Consider the following 25,130-nt stretch of genomic DNA (forward strand, 5'->3'; position numbering starts at 1 on the left):
ACCGGGGTTCTTTAACTTTTGTCTAAAGCAGTGGAAATTTTTCTTTAGATACAATCTCATGTGAAAGCTCCTTGAGATAAAATGAACGCAAAAGGGGCTACCCTGGATGAAGGGGGGCCCAGAAGCCTGCACACACAGCCTTCCCCATGGCTCTCTGCTGATGCCCAAAGCACTTCCTGGAAACTGCCCAGTCTTGCAGAGCCTCCTAAGGGGCCTCCAGGCAAATGTATCCATCTTCTGTCTGTTACCTGTTCACTGAGCCTGTCCTCTGTCCCAGCAGTACTGTAAGTGTGGGGGACACAGCATGGCCCCAAATGACAACAGACCTGCCCACTGGGGGCATGCCTTCTCCCTGAGTACATGGAGACAAAAATAAACAAAGTAAGAAACACACATTCTGTGTTAGATGGAAAAAGTGCTATGAATTAAAGTAAAACAGAGCCAGAAGATAGGCAGTCACTGGGGGAGGCAATGACACAATATTCAACAGATGACAGAGACACTCTCACTGACAAGATGGCATTTGAATGAAAGGGATGAGACATGCAGCTATCTGTGGCGAGGATTATTCCCACTGTTTGGGTGGGTGGGGGATCAAGTGCAGCAGCTGGTGCAAAGAAGAGCATGCCTGGAGCTTTTGAGGAAGGAGGCAGGGGCCAGGGGCTGAAGACCTGAGGGGAGACAGAGCTGGGCAGATGAGGTTCCTGAGTAACCGGGGGGTAGGCCTGGAGGACCTTGTAGGCCATTTGCCGCAAGTGAGATGGGAAAACTACTCGAGTGAGATGGTATAGCTCATCTTCAGAGGATCCCTCGGACACCTGTGTTGAGAATAGGCTGACGCTGGTTTAGGTAGAAAGAGCCCTGGCAGAGATCAGACTTGCTTTGAAAAATATGTCTTAGGGGCAAATGACCCCACGTATCAGAGCTTTTTTTTTTTTTCAGTATTCCCATCATCTTTGGGGTCCACTTCAATTTGAAATTGAGTGTGAGATTGAAGGGAAAAATTAAAGGATGTGTGTGTGTGTAAGTATATGTGAGTGTGTTAGTGTACAAGAGTGTGTGTATGTGATTGTGTGAGTGTGTGTGTACGTCAGTGTGTGCGAGTATGTGAATGTGAGTGTGCATGTGTGTGAGTATGAGTGTGTGTGAATGTAAGCATGTGTAAGTATGAGTGTGTATGTGAATATGTATGTGTGCGCATGTGTATGTGACTATGTGTGTGAAAGTATGTGTATGTGGTAATGTGTGTGAGTGTGTGTGTACGAGTGTGAGTGTGTATGAGTGTGAGTGTGTGTATGAGTGTATGTGTATGTGAGTGTGTGTGAGTATGAGTGGGTGTTTGGACGAGATAAGAGCATAGGCTCCCTGCTCAGGATTATCTGGACCAGGTACTATAAGGACCCCCTACAGAGCACTCTAAGCCAATTCTGTGAGAGCCAGCGGAGTGGCTGTGAGAGGAAGACACATGGGCTTGTCAGGTGGCTCAGCCCAAATGGCTTAGGGCTGGCCAGGCTCCCATTCACTCATCCCAGTCCCAGATTCTTGTCCATCTGACAAAATCCTCTTCAGGGTCAGTTGTCTGACTCTGCCAAGGTGAGAGGGGCCTTTCTTCTCTCTGGTCCCCCTTGTCATTCTGTACTAGCCTCCAATTTCTCTCACCACCTCGTATGACAAAGATGTGTGCCTGTCACCAAATTGTGCGCCTTTGGAGGGCTTGATGAACCCCTCCTGAGGATAACCCCAGAGCTAGCCAGTGCCTAAGACTTGGAAGGAGCTCAGTACTTGCAAAACGAATGGGGATGTGTAATCTCTTTAGGTACTTTCAGATCAAAATCATGTCATTCTAGAAACTGTGCCCCAAAGCTTGACTGTGCCCACCAGAGTTTTTTTTTTTAAATCACTCTTCATGATCTAAGCAGTTGGTTAGATCACTTTTCCTGGTTAGTCTGATTTGACTGTAAGCTTGGATGATGGGAAGAGGCTGCTCTGTGGTCAAGGACTGGGGTTGTCTTAATAGTGACATCAGATCTGAGCTCACGGGTAACGAGTCAGCAAAGGGCCCTGGAGTTAGTTAGGGCTGGTTTGAGCCTCAGACGATAGTGTCTGATGGATGGGAAGACTGGTGCTAGGATAGAATAGCACTATGAGGAGCTGAATAAATGTCCCCAAAGAGGAAGTACAAAAGATGCATTTGGTCATCACAGATTTGGGAGAGAAAACCTAATGGCCTGTGGGAATCAAAATGATGGAACTGCCTGGTGGCAGGTAAGCCCCATCATCCGAGGCCATCATAACTTTGGCTAAGCTCTTGCCACCCCTTCCAGAGTGGCATCTTGGGCTCCCCTGTGGGTGATTTGGGCCATGGATTTCTGCGGTGCCTGTGGTTTGCCTTGGGAGCTGTTTGGAAGAAGGATGTTCTAAGCAATGACACAGCTCAGCAGATGTCCCCATGTGACTTGCAATGGTATATGTAGCTCTGCAGGAATAGGATTAGCAAGATTCAAGGCTGGAGAAGAAATTGGGTCACATGACATTCCAGGAAATGGGAAATTGCCTGTCTGCTTAGCTTGATGAATATCCAGAGAGGAGAGGGGATCCCCAGGCGTGGTAGGAGACAGGCAGCGTGGACTGCCTACATAGGGTGGTGGTTGTCCCATCTGCTGGTCAGGGCTATCCTGGGGCCAGGTGGAAGCACAAGGTAGTGCTAAAGACGTGGCTGGAGTCAGGAGACATTCGTTCAAATTGTAGCATTGTTTGTTACTTATTTATGGAGTTCGTCCTCTGTCCTGGGACTCTTCACAGTGCTAGGACACAGTGTGGCCCAAATTGGCAATAATTGTCCCTCTGGGACACCTACTTGTTAACAAAGTGACCAAGGGGAAGCTGTTCCACCTCTGTGGGTCTTAATTTCTCCACCTGTATAATGAATATATTACTTTTCTCACTGGGTTCTGGAGAGGAGTGAATGAAATAATGTATGCAAATGTTCTCTGTAAATGGCACGTGTCAAACAATTGACTGTTCATCATTCATCATTCTTTCATTCAACAAGTATTACTGCATGCCCGTAATGTGCCAGGCCCTGTTCTAGGGGCTGGGGTTTACAGCTTGGTAAGTAAAACCAAAATATATCCTTCCTCTTGGAGGTTTGCTTCCCAGGGAGTGCTGGGGGTGAGCGAGAAACAGTAACAGGATCAGTCAAATATATGGCAGGTAAGAAGAGGATAAGTGCAGTGGAGACAATAAAGCAGGGAAGAGGTCAGGGGTGCTGGGGGTGTGAGCAGGGAGTGGTCAAGAGTTATAAATAGTGTGGTCAGAGAGGCCTGGCTGAGAAGGGAAATTGGAGCACTTGAGCCAAGACAGGAAGCAAAGGACAGAGCATGAGGATGTTAGGGAGAAGAGCGTTCTGCAAAGAGGGAGCAGTGGGCACAGAGGCCTGAGGCCTGAGGTGGAGAAAGCTGCAGCTACTTGACACCCTCAGAGCCCTGCTGCAGGGTGTTGGGCATTACTAAAGCCCTGTGATAAATATCTTTTATTATGCGTGCTAACACATATGGTCGGTATCAAAGATGGTCCTGTCAGATTGTGAGCCTGAGATTGGGGGCTTGGTCTGGGGAGAGGAGACTCTGAGGGGAGGAGAATTAGCTCAGGAAATCTGCAGCAGCCTGTGGGCCTCCCTTGTGGGCATGCTGCTCCAAAGAATCAGTTGGTGAAGCTGAGAATCCCTCAGAGCAGAAAAGCTGAAAGAGCTGGAATAGAGGCCTGAGCGAACTGGGGAGTTCATAACATTTAAAGGAATTAGCGGAGTCTCTAGTAGTTTGTAAGCTCAGTGAGGGTATCCTATCGTAACGGAGCCCTTGCAAGGGAATTATAGCCTCATGCGGATGTAATAAGAGAATTGTAGTCACAAACAAGTAGAAAGTCAAAGAAATGAAAAGTCACCCCCTAGGTGCTAGCCCAAGTAGGTATTGAGTACATGTTAGGTGGTGGGAAGGGTAATTGATTGTGTTGGGATTATGACCCTGAATGAATGAATAAGCTGCTAACATGCTGATGCACTTTTTCTAGCTATTTTTCCCCTGTGTTAGATTTTTTAGAAACTCTTTGATGCTACATTTTGTGTCCTGTTCTTTTAATTATTATATAACCTTTAATAAATATTTCAGCATTATATTTCATTGAGGCAGTGTATCATAATTTATTTCGGCATTCTCCCAGTATTTGCACATGATGTTCCCTCCTATTATAAATAAGACAATTTTGAACATCTTTATGCATATAGTTTTTCTTTTTCCTTTTCCATCATTCTTAAGATTATTTTCCTAGAAACGATTTCCAGAGGTACAATAGAATTACTTTAGTAAAGGGTACAATTTCTTCGAGGCTGTCAAAATCAGTGTGAATCATCTATTTTATTCTCTATTGGATCACTTATTTCACTCGGTTTTGTTTCCCTTCTAAATTGGAAAACCATTCTTCCTACGTCTTCATCCAAGCTGCTGCTAAACATGTTGAGCAGGGACAGGTTCAAGGATATGATTTACTCTGGTTTGAAAGTTCTCTATGTTTGAAATTTCAATCTCTATAATTTATAATGCTATCTCACTTGATGTAAATGTAAAATTTTGTTCAATTATTTTGCTTGAAGAGACGCCTGAGAATAGCCATCGATGTCTAAGTGTGTAGCATATGTTTTTCTCATAGTGAGAATGTCTAAACTTGGTGTGTTGAAAGAGAGATTTAAAAAAGCAGTTAGCACTGGTATCAGATTTATTTAGTTTTAATTGTTTTATGCGGGTGGAATTGGTATGAGTAGATTTGAGATGTTCTTTGCAAAATTCATTCCTTTTTTTAGCAGGGCACATTTCATGAAATCTAGAAATGGTTAGACATCCTTATCTTTTTTAATGGTTTTTAACTCCTATTAGCTATAATGGGATTTCCACAAATAAATTGCTGCATTTTGTTGAAAGATACCGGCACCCTGGCTGACCCTCCCCAACGAACCGGGAGATTTTGATCCATGCTCTCATGCACGCCACTTTTCTCTCCTCAGTGGAACACAGTTTTAAGCCTCCATAAAAGAGCTGGAACATATTTACTGGACAATGATGTGATTCCAATTTTTGAAGGCTGACAATGTGCTTCCATCAGTGCATTAGCGGAGCGGGAAAAATGATTCTTTAACATCTCCCAATAAATGACAGAAATAAACCAGTGAGGAGCCAGGGGCCTCCTCAGACTTGGCTGAATTATAAGTCCCTGTGACATACTGTTGTTTGAGGACAATGACAAACATTTCAAACCACCCACAGAAACCACCGGGGGCACTTTTGTTTCCCTCTAATAGCCCCTGAAGCCTTTATGGCTAATAGTGTGTATAATGAGTCCAGTTTTCCAGCCCCTGAGAGGAGAGGCCGCCTGCCTTGGTGAGGAGGGAATGTACTGAAGGCTTGCCCAGCGGTGATAGAGTCACAGAACCTCTGCAATGGGAAAGCTGGGACACAGAGGGTCATGGGCCAAGATGCCAAGCTAGGGTCTTGGAACTGAAACCCAAGTCAGAATCAGATGTGAGGATTTATCGAGCATCACAATCCGAGAAAAGAGGGTGAATCACAGAGCTGGATATTCACTGAGGTCAAGAGGGCATGCACTGAAATTTGGGAAAAGAAGCGGGGGTATGCTATGGCCCACTCCGACCCCTAGGGGGAGATCCAGCCCCCTCCCTTTGCCTCTCTTCCTTAAGCTCCTTGGAGCCCACCGTGGTGAGAGGCTCGCTCTCCATTTTAACAAGCTCCCCAGCACAGGTGGGTAACTGTAATCTGGTTCAGCCCTGCCCAGGAGTGGGAAGGGGAATCTATTCCCTTTTCTTCATGGATCTCTGAACAAGCAAGTGGGTGGCCAGAACCCGTAGTGCCAGGTTTCTAATTACCTGTCATGGAACTTTGGCATGTCATTGTCCTCTCTGAGTCTTGGTCTCTTTGTTTGTGAAATGAGGGCCTAGACTTCTCAGTGCTGGCCACACATTGTGATCACCAAGGAAACTCTGAGAAATGACAAAGCCTAGGCCTCTCTCAGCTCAATAAAATATGAATACCTCTGAGTGGTTTCTTCTTACCTTGAGGCCCAGAGTAGTAAAAGAACTTGCCCAAGCTTCTCTCAACTACTTATTTATACATTTGGGCTTGAACTGAAGCCTTCTCTGCCCTGGAAGAGCATTTAATAATAAATAATAATAAAACTAGAAATAAAAGGCCAATCAGCAGTATGGGCACCAGACCAAGGTCGGCAGCCTGAGGTCTGGGTTCCAGGGAGTGGAGAGAGTTACAGGGAGTTGGAACAGTATCCTGTAGGCTTGATTATGGTATAGGATTGGAACCTCAGCCTTGGAGCTGAAGGGCAGGAAGAAAGCTAGGAATGGGTAGAACGGAAACTAAGAGAATTTAACCCAGTTCTAGGGCCGTCACTGAGGCATCACAGCATCCTAGAAAGTATGGAAAATTTGCTTTTCTTCAAGGATGGTAACCATCCTAACTAAGGTAGTGTTGAATCAGAGTGAGCCAGCAGGAGTCTCAAGTAGCTGTGTCATGACTGGCAAACAGTCTTAGGGTTCTCTAGAGAATCAGAATCAGTGATATATATGAATATACTGGGCAATATGTATATTATTTACTTCAAGGGATTGGCTCACAGATTGTAGTGGCTGGCAAGTACAGAGTCTGTAGATCAGGCGGCAGGCGGGAGACTTCTGCAGGCATGCATCCCAAAATCCTTAGGTCAGGTGACAGAGTGCAGAATGGAAAGAGAGAGTGAACTATGTCAAAATATCTATTTATAGTATGGAGGCAGAACATAACCTAAGGAAATTCCCTTTTTAACTGATTGATTGATTAGATTACATTATGGAACAGCGTCTAGTCTAGTGTTTGGCCAAACCACTGGTAACCATAGCCTAGCTAAGTTGAAACATAAACTTAACCGTAACAGGCACCCTGGATTCAGAAGATTATTTTGCTACTGAGAAAGACCCTCTTTACTGAACAGGCTTAAAACAGGGACTCCTTTGTGCCTCTGAATGCCTTGTGGAAGAATCCCTGAATACTTTTTTCAAATATGATAATTATTTCAGGTGATAACATTTGGGAAATGGTTGGTGGCATTGAAAACCCACATTATAGAGATCCAAGCTGGCCACTTAGAGGAAACTGAGTAATTTCTAAAGGGTAGTTATTGGAAATGTTCAAGGGGACTGCCTATCTGTCCCTGTTCAGAAACCACACTCTCTTATTTGACTTCAAAGGTGGAGAGATCATGTTTTGGTTGGGGGTGGGATGTTACTTTAAATAGTTTGTTTAGTTTGAGAGTAGACAGATGTTTTCTGAATCTTTATGGTTTGATTGAATGTCACTTTCTCTAGCTTGTGTTGGTGTTAATGTACAGAGAATGGCTTTTTCTTATATTTTTGGTTGGATCTAGATATATTAAAATAGTTCCCACAGTAAACCTAAGTTTCTTGCATTTTGGAAACGCTAATGTACATATATTCACTTGCTTACAGTGAGGAGAGTTCAATATCCCAATCTCATGAGATGCCTGAAATTATTCTTTGACTTTTTATTATGGTAATTTTCAAACACATGCAGAAATCGACAGGATAGTAAAACGAACCTCCATATACCCATCACCAGCTTCAACAATTGTCAACAGATGGACAATCATGTTTCATCTTTAGCCCCATCTACTTCTCTCCACCCTTTTCGTTCTGACTGGCTTATTTTGAAGCAAATCCCAATCATCACAAAATTCCATCTTAATGTACTTCAGTACGTATCTCTAAAAGGTAAGAATGTTATGTACTGTCTTATCTAGTGCTACTGTAATAGAAATACCACAAGCAGATGGCTTTAACAAACAGAAATTTATTCTCTCACAGTTTAGGAGACTAGAAGTCCAAATTCAGGGCGCCAGCTCTAGAGGAAGGCTTTCTCTCTCCGTCAGCTCTGGGGGAAGGTTCTTGTCTCCTTTAAACATCTGTGGGCTGGAGTTCCTTGGAAACCTCCGTGTGTCTTGGCTTCAGTCTTCCCCTGGATCTAGGAGGTTCTCAGCACAGGGACCTTGGGTCCAAAGGACATGATCTGCTCCTGGATCTTCTTTCTTGATAGTAGGAAGCCCTCTTCTCTCTGCTTGCTTCTCTCTCCTTTTATCTCTTGGAAGATAGAAGGTGACATAGGCCACACCCTAGGGAAACTCCCCTTACATCTGATCAGGGCTGTGACCTGAACAAGAGTGTTGTATCCCACCCTAATTCTCTTTAACATAAACTAATCTTGCCTCATTAACCACAGGCAGAGATTAGGATTTACAACACAGAGGAAAATCACATCAGATCACAAAATAGAGGACAACCACACAATACTGAGGATTATGGCCTAGCCAAGTTGACATATATTTTAGGGGGACACAATTCAATCCATGACATGTACCTATTAGCATCAAATGTCCAGTCAATGTTCAAAGTCTTCTGATTGAACCATTAATGTTTTCTATTGTTGGCTTCTGAAATTAGGATCCAAACAAATTCTACACATTATAATTGGTTAGTATGTTCTGAGAAGGTGATTTTAAACCTTCCAAACATTTGGCAAGTTTTGTCTTCTGTTTGGGCTCAGAAATCCCAACTAAATGCAAGGGGGTCCAAGGCCATCATGCCATCCTTCCACAGCCCAGTGACTGACCCAGAAATTCTGGCAGCAGAAACTAGAGGGGCAGGTGGTTGAAAATGAGATGAGCGCACTTTGCCAGGACCCCAGCTTGGGCCTAAGCTATGTTCATCCTAAAAATTGGACATATTTTAAGTACTGATGGGGAAAGCCCACTAAGGAGGATGAGAGACTAAAAATCCACTTGGGAAAAAGCCTAGACAAAGGGATGAAATTGCTCTGAAAATGGGTCAGAGGAAGAGGTGGGGCAGATGACCACCTGGTCCAACTCCAGGGCTCTATTTACATCCTGGAAATGTGTGATGTGATGGCTCTGGGTTTGCAGGTTTGTCAAGTCTAAGTGGAGGAATGTTCTTATTACTCAGATCTTTTTCTGGCTAAAGGCCAGGGACTCACTAAAATCTCCATGGGACTTTGAGAGTTGAAAGGCTAGCACTGGGAAACTTTGATTAAGGCCCAAGATCTATGAGAGGAATATCAGATTGGGGAGAGGTGCTTTATGCTTTGAGACACAGTTATTGACACCGCTGTTCCCTTTAAAGGTGAGTAGGACAAGGGAGGACCCACCTACCTATCCCTCCCTCTCTCCCTCCCTCCCTCCACCTACCCACCCATCCATCCATCCATCCATGCATCCTTCCACCCATCCACCCACCCACCCACCCACCCACCCATCCACCCATCCACCCATCCACCCATCCACCCATCCACCCATCCACCCATCCACCCATCCACCCATCCACCCATCCACCCATCCACCCATCCACCCATCCATCCATCCATCCATCCATCCATCCATCCATCCATCCATCCATCCATCCATCCATCCATCCATCCATCCATCCATCCATCCATCCATCCATCCATCCATCCATCCATCCATCCATCCATCCATCCATCCATCCATCCATCCATCCATCCATCCATCCATCCTCCCTCCCTCCCTCCCTCCCTCCATTCCCTTTCTGTTCTCTCTGCTTGTTTTTGGTTCTCCCCATTCAGCAGACAAGCTCTTTCCATGTGTCTGTGGGTAAAGGTTGTGGAAAGTCCCCGATTATTCATTGCAACATGAAGGGGATTTTTCTCTCCCATCATCAATTCCAGTGAAGAAATGTGATTGACCTTTCTTGAATCACATGCCAGCCCTAGCTCAGTCACTGTGTTCAAAAAAACAAGTTCCTCTAATAGGTTAGCTCAGGTCAGTTTTCCACCCCTGTGATCACAGGAGAATGGAAGATGAAAGGAAATCTCAGGGCAGAAAATGCAAACAAGCTAACCAACCACAACAGCTATGACACCCTGCCCTACGGTTCCTGCCACCCCCACTGACATGAGTAGAACTCCAGGTTAAAGCTTTCAAGGTTGGGGAAAAGACAGTTATGTATAGAGCCCTGGTAGTGCAGCCGTTAAGTGCTTGGCTGCTAACTAAAAAGTTGACAGTTTGAACCCAGCAGCTGCTCCTAGGGGGAAAGAACGGCAGTCTGCTTCCTTAAACATTAATGCCTTAGAAACCGTATGGAGTAGTTCTACTCTGTCCTATACAGTCTCTATGATTCAGAATCAACTTGTTGACAACAGGTTTATAGAGATTTTCAAGGTTTACATTTTACTGTTCGGCTTATTCAATTTTATATAGTGCGACTATTATTTCTCACCGTATTTATCTATTTATTGGGTATATTTCTAGCAGAAAGGAAGCAGGAGGTAGAGAAAAAACTTCAGTCAACTGGTGTGAAAACAGTTTTATCCACATAATCAGCCAACGCAAGCCCCTCTTTTTTCATCCTTCACTGTACAAGCCATTCCCAAGGAAAAGTAAATACCACCTTTGTTCTCTCTTCACTCCACCCTTCACATTTTTCCATGTGGGACTTGAGTCAGTTTGACATCAAGACAGGGAGGAATGAGCAGGTGGGTTGGTGGAATACGGTGGGTGTGGAGGAGAAGGCAGGAAATCAGAAGAGGGGGAAACATACTCCTGATTTTCCTCTGCACACATACATGCACACACACAGACACACACACAGTCTAGCTGGTTCAATGCCTTGTTGAAAAGGCTGATTCTGAAATTGAGGGTGGTTTTGTGACAAGTGGTGTGATTCTGAACACCATCCCTTGCTCTAGGAAACTTGCAAGGAAGAAAAACTGGCATCAGGCCAACCATTCCTAAGAGGCTTTAAAAACAAAGTAGACCATCCACAGCCTTTTTAAAAAGCCTTTTGAACTCTTAAGGAACAAGCCCAATGTTAATTAATGGCCAATATATTGGTTTACAGATAACACAATAATAATCTGTATATAGCATATTTATGTTCATTTTGTAGAACAAGTATAATTTCTCTAAGTTTTTAATTATCCAGAGGAGTTTACAGTTGATCTTTTACAACATATTCATTATCACTATAACTTTTTTGATGCTAATCATTGGTCAGAAACCCTCTACCCCTTAAAAAAATGTTTCCAAGAGAAAAGGATATTTTTGTACAGTAATCTGCCTAAAAACAATTTACAGGAGCATATTGTAGCAAACAATTGGGAATTGCCAATGCTTTTCTTTAGATTCTAATAAAAACATGGTCAAAAAGTCTGGGCATGAGTTAGAAACAACTGAATATTTAAAATGCAAATGGCACAGCTGAACTCAAGGGAAATGCTTCACAGGCAGACAAAAGTACCATCAAAAAAGCCGTGGTGGTGTTATGAAATTTTAATTCATGATCAAACATCTTCTTCCAAGCCCCAATACTTCATTCCAATATATCTTGCAAATTATAGTGGGACCTGGTGGAAAGCTTTTAAATATCCCCTAAATTGCAAGTAGATGAACATTTGGCCCAAATACTTTAAAATTCTGACTCCTGGTAAGCTTGGGGATTCAGCAGGAAGAGTTACATCAGCACAGAGCAGCTCTGCCTCTTATATTTCGCATCTTCTAGCAACCAGAATGTGTTTCAGGCACACATTCTGGAATGATGTTTAACAATCCTGATACACCCTCTCTACCCAGCCTCACAGCCTCCAGTAGAGACGAAGTGAATGTTAAATAATAGAAATAGCCCACCATGAAATTCTGCTGTACCCATGCAAAACTCAGAGTTAGGATGGCTTCTTTTTTTTTTTTTTTTGAGACTATGTTTGCATCTTGTTTCAGAAATAATATCCTTTAAGCTTTGAAAATGAGCACTAATCCACCAGAAAAACTGCTTGCCTTCAAGTTGACTCCAACTCCTGGTGAGCCCGTGTGCGTCAGAGTAGAACTGCGCTCCATAGGGTTTTCAACGGATGATTTTTCAGAAGTAGATCTCCAGGTGTTTTTTTCTGCGACAACTCTGGGTGGACTTGAACCTCCAACCTTTTAGTTAGCAGTGGAAAATATATTAACTGCACCACCCAGGGACTCCAAAATGTGCTTTACTGAGTGATAATACTCAGAGGCAACCTTGAGTATTAATGGCGTGTTAAAGGAAACTGGTTTAACTGTATGAAGAGTAAATTCCTTTAGTCTAATGCTGAAAAAATGCATTCAGGTGTGACTAAGGTTGGACGACTTCAGGTGAACTAAGCACACCTGTAGTGGTGTGGACAGAAAGTAGAGATAAGTGGAAACTGATTGGGTTTAGCAAAGGGTCTGGAGCATTTGCTGGGACTAGAGATCAGTTCATAGTTGCATTAGTTTTCTATTGCTGTGTAACAAATAACCACAAATTTGGCAGCTTAAAACAATACGCATTTATGAGCTCATAGCTCTGTAAGTCAGAAGTCCAGCACCATATGCCTGGGTTCTCTGCTCAGGGTATCACAGGCTGAAAGCAGGGTGTCAGTTGGACTGAGTTCTCATCTGGAAGCTCTGGAATCCATTCTCAGCCTTATTCTTGGTGTTGGCAGAATTCAATTCCTTGCAGTTGTAGGACTGAGGTCCCAAATTCCTTGTGGACCACCCATCTGTGGATGCTGAAAGGGCTGCCCTGCCTTTCCCACACTGTCCTTCACTAGAACAGGGCTTGGCTACCACCAAATCGGCACCAAGCACCAGTGCTCCTTGCTGGCCTCTGAGGATGTCCGGCCATTCTAGCAGAGTGCTTTGCCAAGGCTCCCAGCTGCTCTTGGTTGATGTCTGAGGAAGTAGACTGACCAGAGGAGTGCCTTAGGACTGAACCTTTGGACTCCAGCCTGGGAGAACTGAGCTCCACAAGGGCAAGCACTGAGAACAGCTTTGAGTCAGTCCCTTCCCCTCTCTGGGCCTCAATTTATGCAGCTGTAGAGAAAAGATGTTGAATCATCTCTAAGGTTTCATTCAAAGGGATCCAGAAAAGGGCAGTCTACTAAGGAGAGGGGAGAGAGGGAGGGAGAGACATCAGACCATTGGTACTTTTGCTGGAATACTGACCAAGCTGTACCTGAAGTCTGTAATAAGTGCTATCCCTGAGTCCTTTTATTTCTTAAGCCAGTTTATGTCATTACCTGAGACTTCTGTCATTTACAACCTCAAGAGTCCTAACTGGCACAAGCGGAATCCTAGACAGAGAAAAATAAGGATTAATGATTATGAAATACTGTGGCCTTGTCATGTCATTCATGTGTGGAATGGATGAGATCAAGGAGGCTGGTTTGGGTCAGGCTGTCAAAGGCCCTTGCATGGCAGCCTGAGATGTTGGGACTTTGTCCTCTCCCCACCACAGAGAGTGGGTAGAATAAGCTTGTTCAGCACACCTAGTCTCGAAGCCTGACTTTTACAGCCAGAGGGATATTGGGAAGCAGCCCTATTCTCATTGTCTGAGATGTTTCACTTCCATTGTAGTAAAACCACAGAAAGATACTAGGAATGAAGATCCCTAAACATCAAGAAGAATGTGGACCCATGACCCATAAAGCTGATTTATAAAGAAAAATTTGCCAGGAAAACCTGATTGCTTTTATTGATTAAAAAAAAAAAATTTTTTTTAAATAATTTTTTTATGGTTAAATTAGAAGATAAAAAGATTTCTGTAGAAGTCATAGATCTTATTTTAGTAATGCAACTGATATCTCACAAAATTTTGCTTGACAAATTAATTCAAATTGGGTTAGTGGAGGAGCTGTTGGCACAGATTGAGAGCTGGACAAAGGCTCATAAAGCCAAGGTAATGACAAATGGTCATGGATGTAGCTGCCACATCTGCCTGATGTGCTCCTAGAGGGACGAGCTCGGCTTGGGCTTCACCGAGTCTCTTAATTCCTTGTTGAGGAGAAGGTACAGATAAATGCATGGTGGTCAGCCTTGGTTGCCAGGTCACTTAATGGAAAGGCTGGAAAGGTCACTGGAAATTGAGGGGTGACATGGAGGAGGAATAGTACAGACGGGCCTCCTTAGGTTTGAGCCTTATGGGAGATACCAGCAGGCTGAGCTCACAGTGGGGCTTCGGAACAATCTGGAAAGCTTGGCTAGAGTGATCAGAGAATGCGACATGCTTATAATGGTAATGATGTCTCTGGATCGTGGGAGCCGTATGTCCTAATATAAAAGCACAAATCCAAATGCCTCTAATAGGGCCAGGTGGAGAGATGACAGAGGGTAAAACTAAAGAGAGCATGACCCATACTGCAATGGAAATAAATGAAACCCACACACTATGATGCTGAGCAAAAGAAGCTAGACACAAAAGAAGACATTTGGTTCAATGCCATTTACATTGCAGCTCCCTAAAAAAAAAAAACTTTTTTTTTTTTTTTTTTTACACAGGCTAAACTCTGTAGTTTAGAGATGTATACTTACATGGAAAAAGATATAATGAGAAGTGAGAGAACGAATATCAGGATAGTGGCGGCCCCCAGGGCCTAGGGAAGGGCTGTGATTGGAAGGGACATATGGGTCTTCTGGGGGTGCTGGCAGTGTTTCATTTCTTGTCCTGAGTCTTGGTTACGTAGATGTTGGCTTTATAATTATTCTATATGTTGTGCATCTATTTTATAAACTCTTCTGAATATATGATGTCAGAATTGACTTGACAGCAATGGGTTTATCACAAGGAAGAGTCCCTGGGTGGTGCAAATGTCTAACCAAAAGATTGGAGGTTCGAGTCCACCTAGAAGCACTTCAGAAGAGACACCTGGTGCTATACATCCTAAAAATCAGCCATGGAAAACTCTATGGAGCACAGTTCTACTCTTACAGATATGGGGTTGCCGTGAGTTAGGGTTGACTTAATGGCAACTGGTAACTGGTATCACAATGAAAAAAGGAAAGGAAGTTTCAGGGCCCATCCAAAGGGGGCAGCCACTGGTCATCTCCAGAAGATTGCTGCCATGGGGAATGGAGGCCAGTGTTGTCAGACCATGTTTAAAAAAGATGTAAAAAATGTGGATTTTGTTTTTTATGGGAAATAAGCTAGTAACTAATTCCAAAATTATTTAGACACTGTGCAAGCCAAAAACATGGGCCAAATGAAATGGGTCTCAAGGTGAGACTTGTCCTATGTCTGCCAGTTTGTTACCCCTGCTCCAATTCAAGGTGTGGGGAGTAGAAGGAAAACATTTTCATGCTGTTATATTAGCAGCAAAATTCTGCATTGGGCAAATCTGCTGCAAAAGGCCTCTTTAAAGTGTTAAAAAGCAAAGATGTCACCTTGAAGACTAAGGTGCACCTGACCCAAGCCATGGTGTTTTCAGTAGCTTCATATACATGTGAAAGTTGGACAGTGAATAAGGAAGACCTAAGAAGAATTGATGCCCTCGAATTGTGGTGTTGACAAAGAATATGAAAATGCCATGGACTGCCAAAAGAATGAACAACTCTGTCTTGGAGGAAGTATAACCAGAAATGCTCCTTAGAAGCAAGGATGGCGAGACTACGTCTCACATACTTTGGACATGTTGTCAGGAGGGATCAGTCCTTGGAGAAGAACATTATGCTTGGTAAAGTAGAGGGTCGGTGAAAAACAGGAAGACCTTCAATGAGATGGATTGACACAGAGGTTGCAACAACGGGCTCAAGTATAACAACGATTGTGAGGATGGCGCCAGACTGGGCAGCGTTTTGTTCTGTTGTACATTGGGTTGCTATGAGTTGGAACCGACTCGACAGCACCTAACAACAACAACATGTTTAGAAGTGTTCCTCCCACTGCTTTCTATCTGGAAGCCTGATGCTAACAGCTATGAAGTCAGTGGATTCTTACTAATCACTCCCCAAACAGGGTGGTCTTTAATTTCCTGACTATTCTATTGTAGCTGACACTCAGACAGTTTAAGTAACTTACCAAGTGTTACACAGCTAGTAGGTGGGAGGTCTGAAGTGTGACCCTAGGACATCACTGGTTTTCGGACGGGCCTGTATGAACAGACAGCAATTGTGCCTCTTTACCCTCCATCCCTGGCAGACATCAACAATTGATCAGCACTCTTTCTTACTGAGCTGAAATTCCTCTTCCAGTGTGTTTCACCCCAGCACTCCAGAAGCCCACTCGTGGTTGACTGGAGTTGAGATTTAGATGAAGTGCATTTACTCTCCTGATAGCCACTGTACAGCTACCCTGGTGGTTCAGGGCATTGGGGTGTAAGGTTCCTGAAGGGTGTTGCTGGAAGCAGATAGTGTCAGCCATAGTCTGATGCTTTCACTCAGGCTTTTCCTCAGGGAGGGATGGTCATCATGCAGGTCTCTCACTAGACTGAGTTCTTCTTACTGCTGACTTTGGCCTCCTTGCTGTTGTTCCAGAATCAGGTTGCTGACTGGGTGCCCTCCAGAGCTTGTCATGCCTCTGCTTCCAGGTCCTCTAGTGTCATCTTGAAAGCTGCTACTCTATGTTTTGGTGAGAAGAGCATTATCAAGGGTGACTAAATGGGGTGTTAAATGAACTTTAGAAAAATGGAAGGACAATGATCTGCATGGCGTCGGAAGGCTAGTGAGGAAGAGAGAAAGGAGGTGATGCCTGCTAACTCAGCATCTTGCACCATTTCAGAACTACAGGACATCAAAGCTGGATGGAGCCTTAGGGACATAGGGTTCACCCACTTTGTTTTACAAACCAGGGTCAGGGATGCGACGTGACCTCCTAGGAGCAGGGATACCCCTTCCATTATTCACAGCAAGTTTCCATTATGTGAGTAAAATGTAGTGCAGCATAGAAAGCTCAAACATACTCAACTCCATGATGTTCCAGCTGTGTGATCTCAGGCAAATTCCTTACCCTCTCATCTATAACTTGGGGTTAACAGCAGGATATGTTATATAGAGCTGTGAGGATGATAGGAGAACACGCATGTGCAAGTAGACAGGTCTGATGCCCGGCTGAAACAGATATAAATATACATATGTTTACATATTTATATATACATATATATATACATATTTATATAAAATCCTCATGTCTGATATCGTGGCAAGTACTTTGCTGTAACACCAATATTTCTAAAGGGTTCAATAATTAAAATTGACTTGTCTTCTACAAAGCTGGATTTACATGGCCATTTCAGTTCTTGTCTGACATTTTAGGACTGCATGGTACCTCTTATAAAGAAATATTGCCTTAGTGCCACTGTGAAAGTAACACGGTCCAACGCACCCCTTGGCCTGGGGCTGGCTCTGATCTGTAAGAGGTAATGCTTCTTAGTACCAGGATGGTGAATGTAAGTGACAGTTTCCTGCTTCAGGTATCTCTTAATAATAGTTGGAGGATTTGTGTGAAATCAGGTCTTTATAAAGAGGATTCATTGAGAACAAAACTAACCCCATTCATGGAAAGCCACAAACCACGTCCTGATGATTTTCTGAGGTCCTTTCCGGACACTGGCCACTGGTTCAGGTGACTGAGCCTGGGCTGGTTAAGGGGGTGTGAGGACTTACCTGTTCAATTCAGCATCCAGTGGTAGAATCAGAACCCTGGGCTGAGCAGACTATTCAAGTGAAGAGCAAGAAGGGGGCAGTGGCAGAGGGCAGACGCCAGATGTGAGGGTATGGGAAAGAGCTGGTGTACCAGGGCCAGTGCTGGGTGTGGAGGATCCCACAGCTGACGGTGTGCCTCTATCTAGTCTTTCTGATGGTGGTGTCTGGCCTCTGTCATGGGGGAAGTATGTGCGCTTAGAGGCTGAGGTGAGAGGTCCAGGAGAGAAGGCTGCTGTTAAGGGAACTGAGCCAGTTCAGGCAACAAAGATAAATAGACAGAGAGGTAGATAGATTAATAGATAGGTAGAAAATGCATAATAGGTAGATAATAGATACTGGTTAGATAGATAATATATAAGAGAAAAAGATATAGATAATAGGTAAAAATAGGTAATAGACAAATAACAGAGAGACAGATGATAGATCGATAGATGGTGAATTAGTTTTCTGTTTCCTATTGTCATAACAAATTACTGCAAGTTTAGTGGCTTAAAACAATACAATTTTTTTTTTAATCTCATAATTCTATAGGTCATATATGTAGCGGGCTAGACTAGTTTCTCTTCTCTGGGTTTCGTGATGCCTGCCAAAATCAAGGTGTCAGCCAGGCTATGTCCCTTTCTGGAGGCTCTGAGGGTGAATTCACTTCCAAGCCCATTCAGGTTCTTGGAATTCAGTTCCTTGGGATTTTAAGACTGAGGTCCCAATTTTCCCGCTGCCAGCCAGAGGCAGGTTTTTGCTCCCAGAGGCTGCCTTCATTCATTCTAACGCTTCCCATGATCACCACCTCCCCACCCACACTGCCAGCAGTGGTGGATCAAGTCCCTCTCACACATTAAATCTCCTCTGTTTCCCCTTTGTTCTCATCTTTCCTGCTTCCTCTTATGCCTTCTTTTGTTTTTAATACCCCATGTGATTGTATTGGGCTCACCCAGATAATCCAGATTAATCTCTCCATTTTAAAGGCAGCTGATCAGTAACCTTAATTACATCTGCAACCCTCCTTCACAGCAGCACCTAGGTTAGTATTTGAATAACCAATTGATGGGAATTTGGAGGAAACATCTTTAGAATTCAGCCTACTGAGGATGGATGAAGCCCTGGTGGCACAGGGGTTAAGCATTCAGCTGCTAACCAAAAGGCTGACAGTTCAAATCCACCAGCTGCTACTTGGAAACCCTAAGGAGCTATTTTACTCTGTCCTATTGGGTTGCTACGAGTTGGAATTGATGGCAATTGGTTTTGTTTTTGTTTTTGCAGATGAACAGATGGATGGATGGATGGATAGATAAATAGATAATAGATGATAGATATATGGACAGATAGATAAAAAAAAAAGAAAAAAAGGACAGATAGATAGCAATGACAGATTAGGTGAATACATGGTTGTTATTCAATTACTCATTGTTCCACGAAGAGGGTTCCATTAAAGTGCTTGTCCAGAGTAGATGTGACAATGTCATCAGGGGCTGGACTCATTTTTTCCTTTTTCATGGGTATATATTTCTGACTCAGTATTGTGTCTACCGCTTACCACATCACATCCTGTCTTGTGACATTCTGCAATTGTTACAGTGTAAGAGTTGGGGAGATTTTTCATTTTTTTCAAGCAGTTGTCCCATGTTATATTTGTTTATTCTTAATCCATTCAGAAATAGTTATTGAGCAACTACTTTGTGCTGGACATTTTGAGACATGCTGCTGTTGCTGCTAGTTGCCATTGAGTAGATTCCAACTCATGGTGACCCCATATGTGCAGAATAGAAATTTTCCATACCGTTTTCAAGGCTGTGACCTTTTGGAACAGATTACCAGGCCTGTCTTCTGAGGTGCTTCTGGTGGGTCCAAACTACCAGCCTTTTGGCTAGTAGTTGAGTGCTTAACCTATTTCACTACCCAGGAACTCCTCAAGAAATGCTATTAATGATATAATAATGGACCAGATAGACATGGCTCAGCCCTCACAGATACTACAGTCTAGTGGGAGAGACTAGGAAGTAAGCTAGCAAGTTTGGTGGCAAATGCTACAAGAGGCAGAAGCACAAAGTGAAACTCATTAGATGGGCTCTTAGCTTAGATTTTGGGTATCCCGGAAAACTTAGAGGAAGCAAGATCTAATCTGAAACCCCAAGGATGAGTAGGGGTTAGTCATGTGAAGGAAGTGGCTGGCTTGAACTCCAAAATCTCATCAAGTGTAATTCAGTTGCACTGGTTATTTCGGTTCCTAATTGCTACTGCGCAGATCTGTACATACGCTCACTGCACATTTAGGATGGGTTGGTGCTTTTAAATGCAAATGTCTTCTGCAAAAATGCCTGCTACTTGTATATCTCTAACTTCAAAAGTTCTCTGTGGCTTTGGTGGTGATCTGGGCTTTCTAGGTTTTTTGTTTTTTTTTTTTTAATTTTTGCTTTGATGGGAAAAAGATTCAGTGTTGGTCGGGTTACAGGCTACTTGGATGAGTCTTCTCCATTAGCAAGAAGCTCTCATGTCTGTGTGCCACTGCTGTGCTCCCCAAGTTCAGGGCTGCTGTTAAACTATACTCACAGGAGAAGATGCTGAAGCGACAGAGATTTTTATTTAGTTCTTCTCTGCTTCCTTTAGTTGAGGGAGTCACTGTGGGAGGCAGAGCTGTGGAAGAAGGCAAATGAAGTACTGGGACTCACGCTTCTGTCTTTTCTCTCTTCTATCCTTCAAACCTCAGTTTCTAATCACTTTCTTCCATACCACTGCTTCCCACTAGAGCTCCAGTGGCTTCCGGGGGAAAGTGAACCTGAAAAAGGAGCTGGGAAGATTGGAAACCATCTCTTTCCCCTAGATGCTATGGGACCTGACAGTTGACCTAGGTTCTTTATGTTGACCATGTTTGACCTTACATAAACCACTCATTTCTCTGTACTTCTGTGTCCTAATTTTCAAAATGAAGGGGTGAGTGTAAATAATTTGTAAGGAAGTGGAATGGAGCTGTGGTTAAGTACATTAGTTTTAGAGTTAATGTTTGCTCCTTACTGATCATGTAGCCTTAGCCACATTATTTAACCTCTGTGAACCTCAATTTTCTCATCTGTAAAATGGAGGCAATATAATGCCTTACAAGATTCAAGGAAATTATTTATATGAACTAATTAGCCTGGTGCTTAATGAAAGCCATATAATTTTAAAAGGCATATAGTTTTAATTTTATTGTCAAATGTTCTGTGTCTGATTCTCTAATATAACCTCTTGCTGTAAAGAAGCACCCATGAACTTGCTTTATTGTTCATGAAGAATAGTGTACCGAGGAAGACTTTGGTTGGCACTCTAAAGAATGTAAAACATAAAAAAGAGGAGTTATTAACCACAAACATAAGAATGTATTTAAGAGGCTTGATTCTTGATTTCATTAACCCAAGATGCAAATTAAATTTAGATGTGGATCTGATATCTAATTTTGATAACGAATTTTAAAAAAGGGTAAAACAGAAAGCTTTTAAATAATTTTTGCAACAGAATTTAGATCGTCAAAATTCTGTGTTTTTTGTTAGTGAATAAATTTTAGTAGCTTTATAAAGGAGACATTAAATTTGTCTGTAGAAAATAACTTCAGATTTTGGCAGTGAAGGTAAAAGTGGTAGTTTTTTGAAAGGAAGGCAAAATGGAGGGAAAGTTTAGTTTTTAGGATGGTAGCATGAGCATATTGGTAAGCTCAAGGAGTGCCTGTAAAGAGATTAAACATAGAAGAGATAATAATTAAGAGAGGACGTGGATGGGAGAACACCGAAGCTGGCAGCATTGTCCTTGGAGAGAAATAGGGAATTTTTTTTTTTTTTTTGAAATGAGAGAATGCACATAAATATGAAAAAGGAGGGAATTTGGGAAGTCTTTAGCTCTTTGGTGAATTGAGGGGGAAATCATCTCCTAACAGGAGAAGTTTGGGGTGTGATTGGCCAATGATTAGAGGAGAATAGTCATGTTTGTCAATTATCAAAACTGAAAAAATGTGGAAAACTAGGAATGATAGAGTGTTACATTTATTCTTTCAACGATTATTTACTGAGTTTTTTTTTTTTTTTTTACAGTGTGCCAAGCCTTATGTTGGGCACTGGAGATACAGTGGTGAATGAGACAGTGGTGGGGGTGCTCTCATGGAATGTTTGGCCCGGAAATGAGAATACCCAGAGGGAATCCCATGGTCATATCCAAATATTTGAAATGTTTTCAAGCATGTCTTGGGCGAGAAGATCTGTCTGTCCTTTGCGCTACCAAGGGACAGATCTAAGACCAGTGGGTAGCATTTACTGGAAGAAAGATTTTGACTCAAAATAAGGAATAAAGGGCTGTCTTTAGAGGAAGTGGGTTCCTGTTATTCTGATGGTATTCAAGAAATGAACAGGCAGCCATTGGCCATGATTAGTAGAGATAGTTCAGACAGTAGTGGAAAAGTTGCAGTCAATGAGCTTTTAAAACACCTTACAAGCTGTGAGTGTGAATCACTCAGTGTCATTACACAACGTCACTTTTAGAGATTATTGCCTACATTTTAGTCCCACCCCAACTGATATCAGTGTGCATTTACTTTATTTAAGGGATGGGAGGGACCCTGAAGAAGTTGCAAGTCTATTCCCTTTAAAGTAACTAACTTTTCTATTTTTTTGTGATTAAGACATTTATTTAAAACCAGCCTTGCTAGTAAAAAGACATATAATCACTGGTTCTCTTCAGCCCCTGTCATGACAGATTAGCATTAATAATTTAGAGAACAGCAGCATTAAAAGTAATTACAAACTGTCAGAAAGATACAAGAAATATGACATAACTCATAGGTCCTTTTCAGACCGCAAATATTATTTGAGGGGAAAAATAATTACGTTTTCCTGTTCATTTCCTAATACAAACAACTTAGGATATCTCATAATTCTTGAAATTTGCAATTAATTCATTGAAGAACTAATGTCAGTTTGAAAAAAGGTGACTTTGGTCACAAGCTTCAACTGTGGAAGGATTCCTAAGGGCACTTTACCAAGTGCCTTGTCAAGGTTGGTTTTAAATGCATTGACATAACAACATGAATAAATCAACTAGCGTTTAAAAACATAAATTGTCTAAACTTCCTTAATTGTGTGTGTGTGTAGCTCTTTTCCCCTGTGCCTATTTAAATACCACAACCTCTTGATTTAGGTATGTCTCCCTGCAAAGGTACCCCTTGAAGATATCAGAATCTAGTAAAATTCCTCCCTATGAACTCTGTTCAATTCAAGCCTATTTTGTTATATTTGTTCTACCCAGGGCTTATTTTTAGATGAAAAATTAGAAAGATGTCAGAATTCATATCTCAATAAGATTTATAAGGCTACTTCCACACCTCCCATCTTTTGAACCAGCTCCATCATCTGCTGGTTCCCTTCATTGGTTTGTTAAATAAAACATTCACATGTGCTCACTCCTTATTTATATGAGAATTACATATTTAACTCTTTGAAGATTATATGTTGACAGCCTGCACTCCACAGGCACTACAGTCCTGAAGAAAAGGGCTTTGCAAGGAGCATACGGTCAGAAGGTCAGCTCCATCTTGCATTCTGCAAATAGATGTCTCATTCTCCACTTGCCTTTCCCTGACAGGGACTGGTGGAGCAGGGGTTAAAAGCTGCAGCTGCTAACCAAAAAGTTGCTAGTTAGAACCCACCACCCACTCTATGGGAGAAAGATGTAGCAGTCTGCTTCCATCAAGATTTATAGCCGTGGAAACCCTGTGGGGCAGTTCTACTCTGTCCTATAGAGTCGACTTGACGGCAGTGGATTTAGTTTTATGTTTTTTGGCGGGGACTAGATAACTTACTGTCCTCACAGCATCACCCTTTCTCCCCAAGAAGCCCCACTCTCCATGGACAGGGCATCCTCCTTGATAGAGGGATACTCTTTTTTCTAAATATCTGTGACTGTTCTGCTAAGTACAAGGTGTGGCCAGTCACATAGCTCCATTAGCAACTCACTTAGGAAGAGTAACACATTTAGCTAGGGGGAAAAAAAAGTCTTCACACTTTTTTTTCCCTGCAAAGACTTCATTCTGAAAACAGAACCAAGGCTGTTAATCCTCTCAAAGTTTAGTGGGGAGCTGGTACCCTGAGATCGCACTGCAGCCACACTGCCTTAGCAATTGGCTTTCACCACCAGTGACCAAGCATCTGTTCTCAGCATCCTACTCTTTGCCCAGACCTTAGCTTTTTAAAATTTCTTTTAAGGCTACCATGTGGTTACTGGGTACAGGATATGAATCTCCACTTTTATCTGTGACCTCTCATTTGATTTTCTTGGCCACCCTAGGAGGCTAGTATATTACCACTGTTTATAGATGAGGCGGAGCCCTGGTTGCACAATGGTTAAGAGGTCGGCTGCTAACCAAAAGGTCAGCGGTTCAAATCCACCATTCGCTCCTTGGAAACCCTATGAGGAGTTCTACTCTCTCCTATAGGGTCACTATGAGTTAGAATCAAGTCAATGGCAATGGGTTTGGTTTTGGTTTTATAGATGAGGCATTTGAGAACTCAGAGAAAGTGAGGCATTTGCTCAAGGTCACACAGCTGCTTCTTGGCAAAGCTCGGATTTTAATCCAGTCTGTGCATCCCCAAAATACATCTTCTTAGCCCCTGTACCCCCTCTCTACTTCTTACTCCTAGATCTATTTTCTGGACTTAGCTGTAGGTCAAACTTAGCTTCAGTCTCAGCTCTTAGCTTCAATCCTGGCTCTTTATGATCATGGCAGGTTGTTGTTGCTAGTTCCTATAGAGCCGATTCCATATCATGGCAATCTTGTGCACACTAGAACCAGATGTTGCCTAGTTCTGTGCCGTCTTCATCATCATTGGTATGTTTGAGCCTATTGTTACAGCAATTGTGTTAAGCCATCTCATTGAGCATTTCTTTCATTTTTGTTGGCCCTTTACATGATATCAATTGGTCTTTTCTGATGATGTGTCCAAAGTGAGCAAGGCGAAGTCTTGTCAGCCTTGCTTCTGGGAAAAATTCTGGTTTTATTTTTTCTAAGACTGATTTGTTTGTTCTCCTGGTAGTCCACAGTATACTCAGTATGATTTGCCAATACAGGCAGGTAGGGGTATGCTAATATTAGTATTTTAACACTAACACTAAAATTGATGCTGCTAGGCGCCGTCAAGTTGATTCTGACTCATAGCAACCCTATGTACAACAGAATGAAATGCTGCCCAGTCCTGTGCCATCCTCACAATCGTTGCGATATTTGAGCCCATTGTTACAGCCTCTGTGTCAGTCCATCTCGTTGAGGGCCTTCCTGTTTTTTGCTGACCCTCTGCTTTACCAAGCATGATGTCCTTCTCCAAGGACTGGTCCCACCTGATAACATGTCAAAAGTATGTGAGATGAAGTCTTGCCATCCTCATTTCTAAGGAGCATTCTAGCTGTACTTCTTCCAAGACAGATTTGTTTGTTCTTCTGGAAAGACATTGTATATTCAATATTCTTTGACAACACCATAATTCCAATGCATCAGTTCTTCTCTGATCTTCTTTATTCACTGCCCAGCTTTCTCGTGAATA

This window comes from Elephas maximus, chromosome 21 (genome assembly GCF_024166365.1).
Source record: "Elephas maximus indicus isolate mEleMax1 chromosome 21, mEleMax1 primary haplotype, whole genome shotgun sequence".
Lineage (NCBI taxonomy): Eukaryota > Metazoa > Chordata > Mammalia > Proboscidea > Elephantidae > Elephas > Elephas maximus.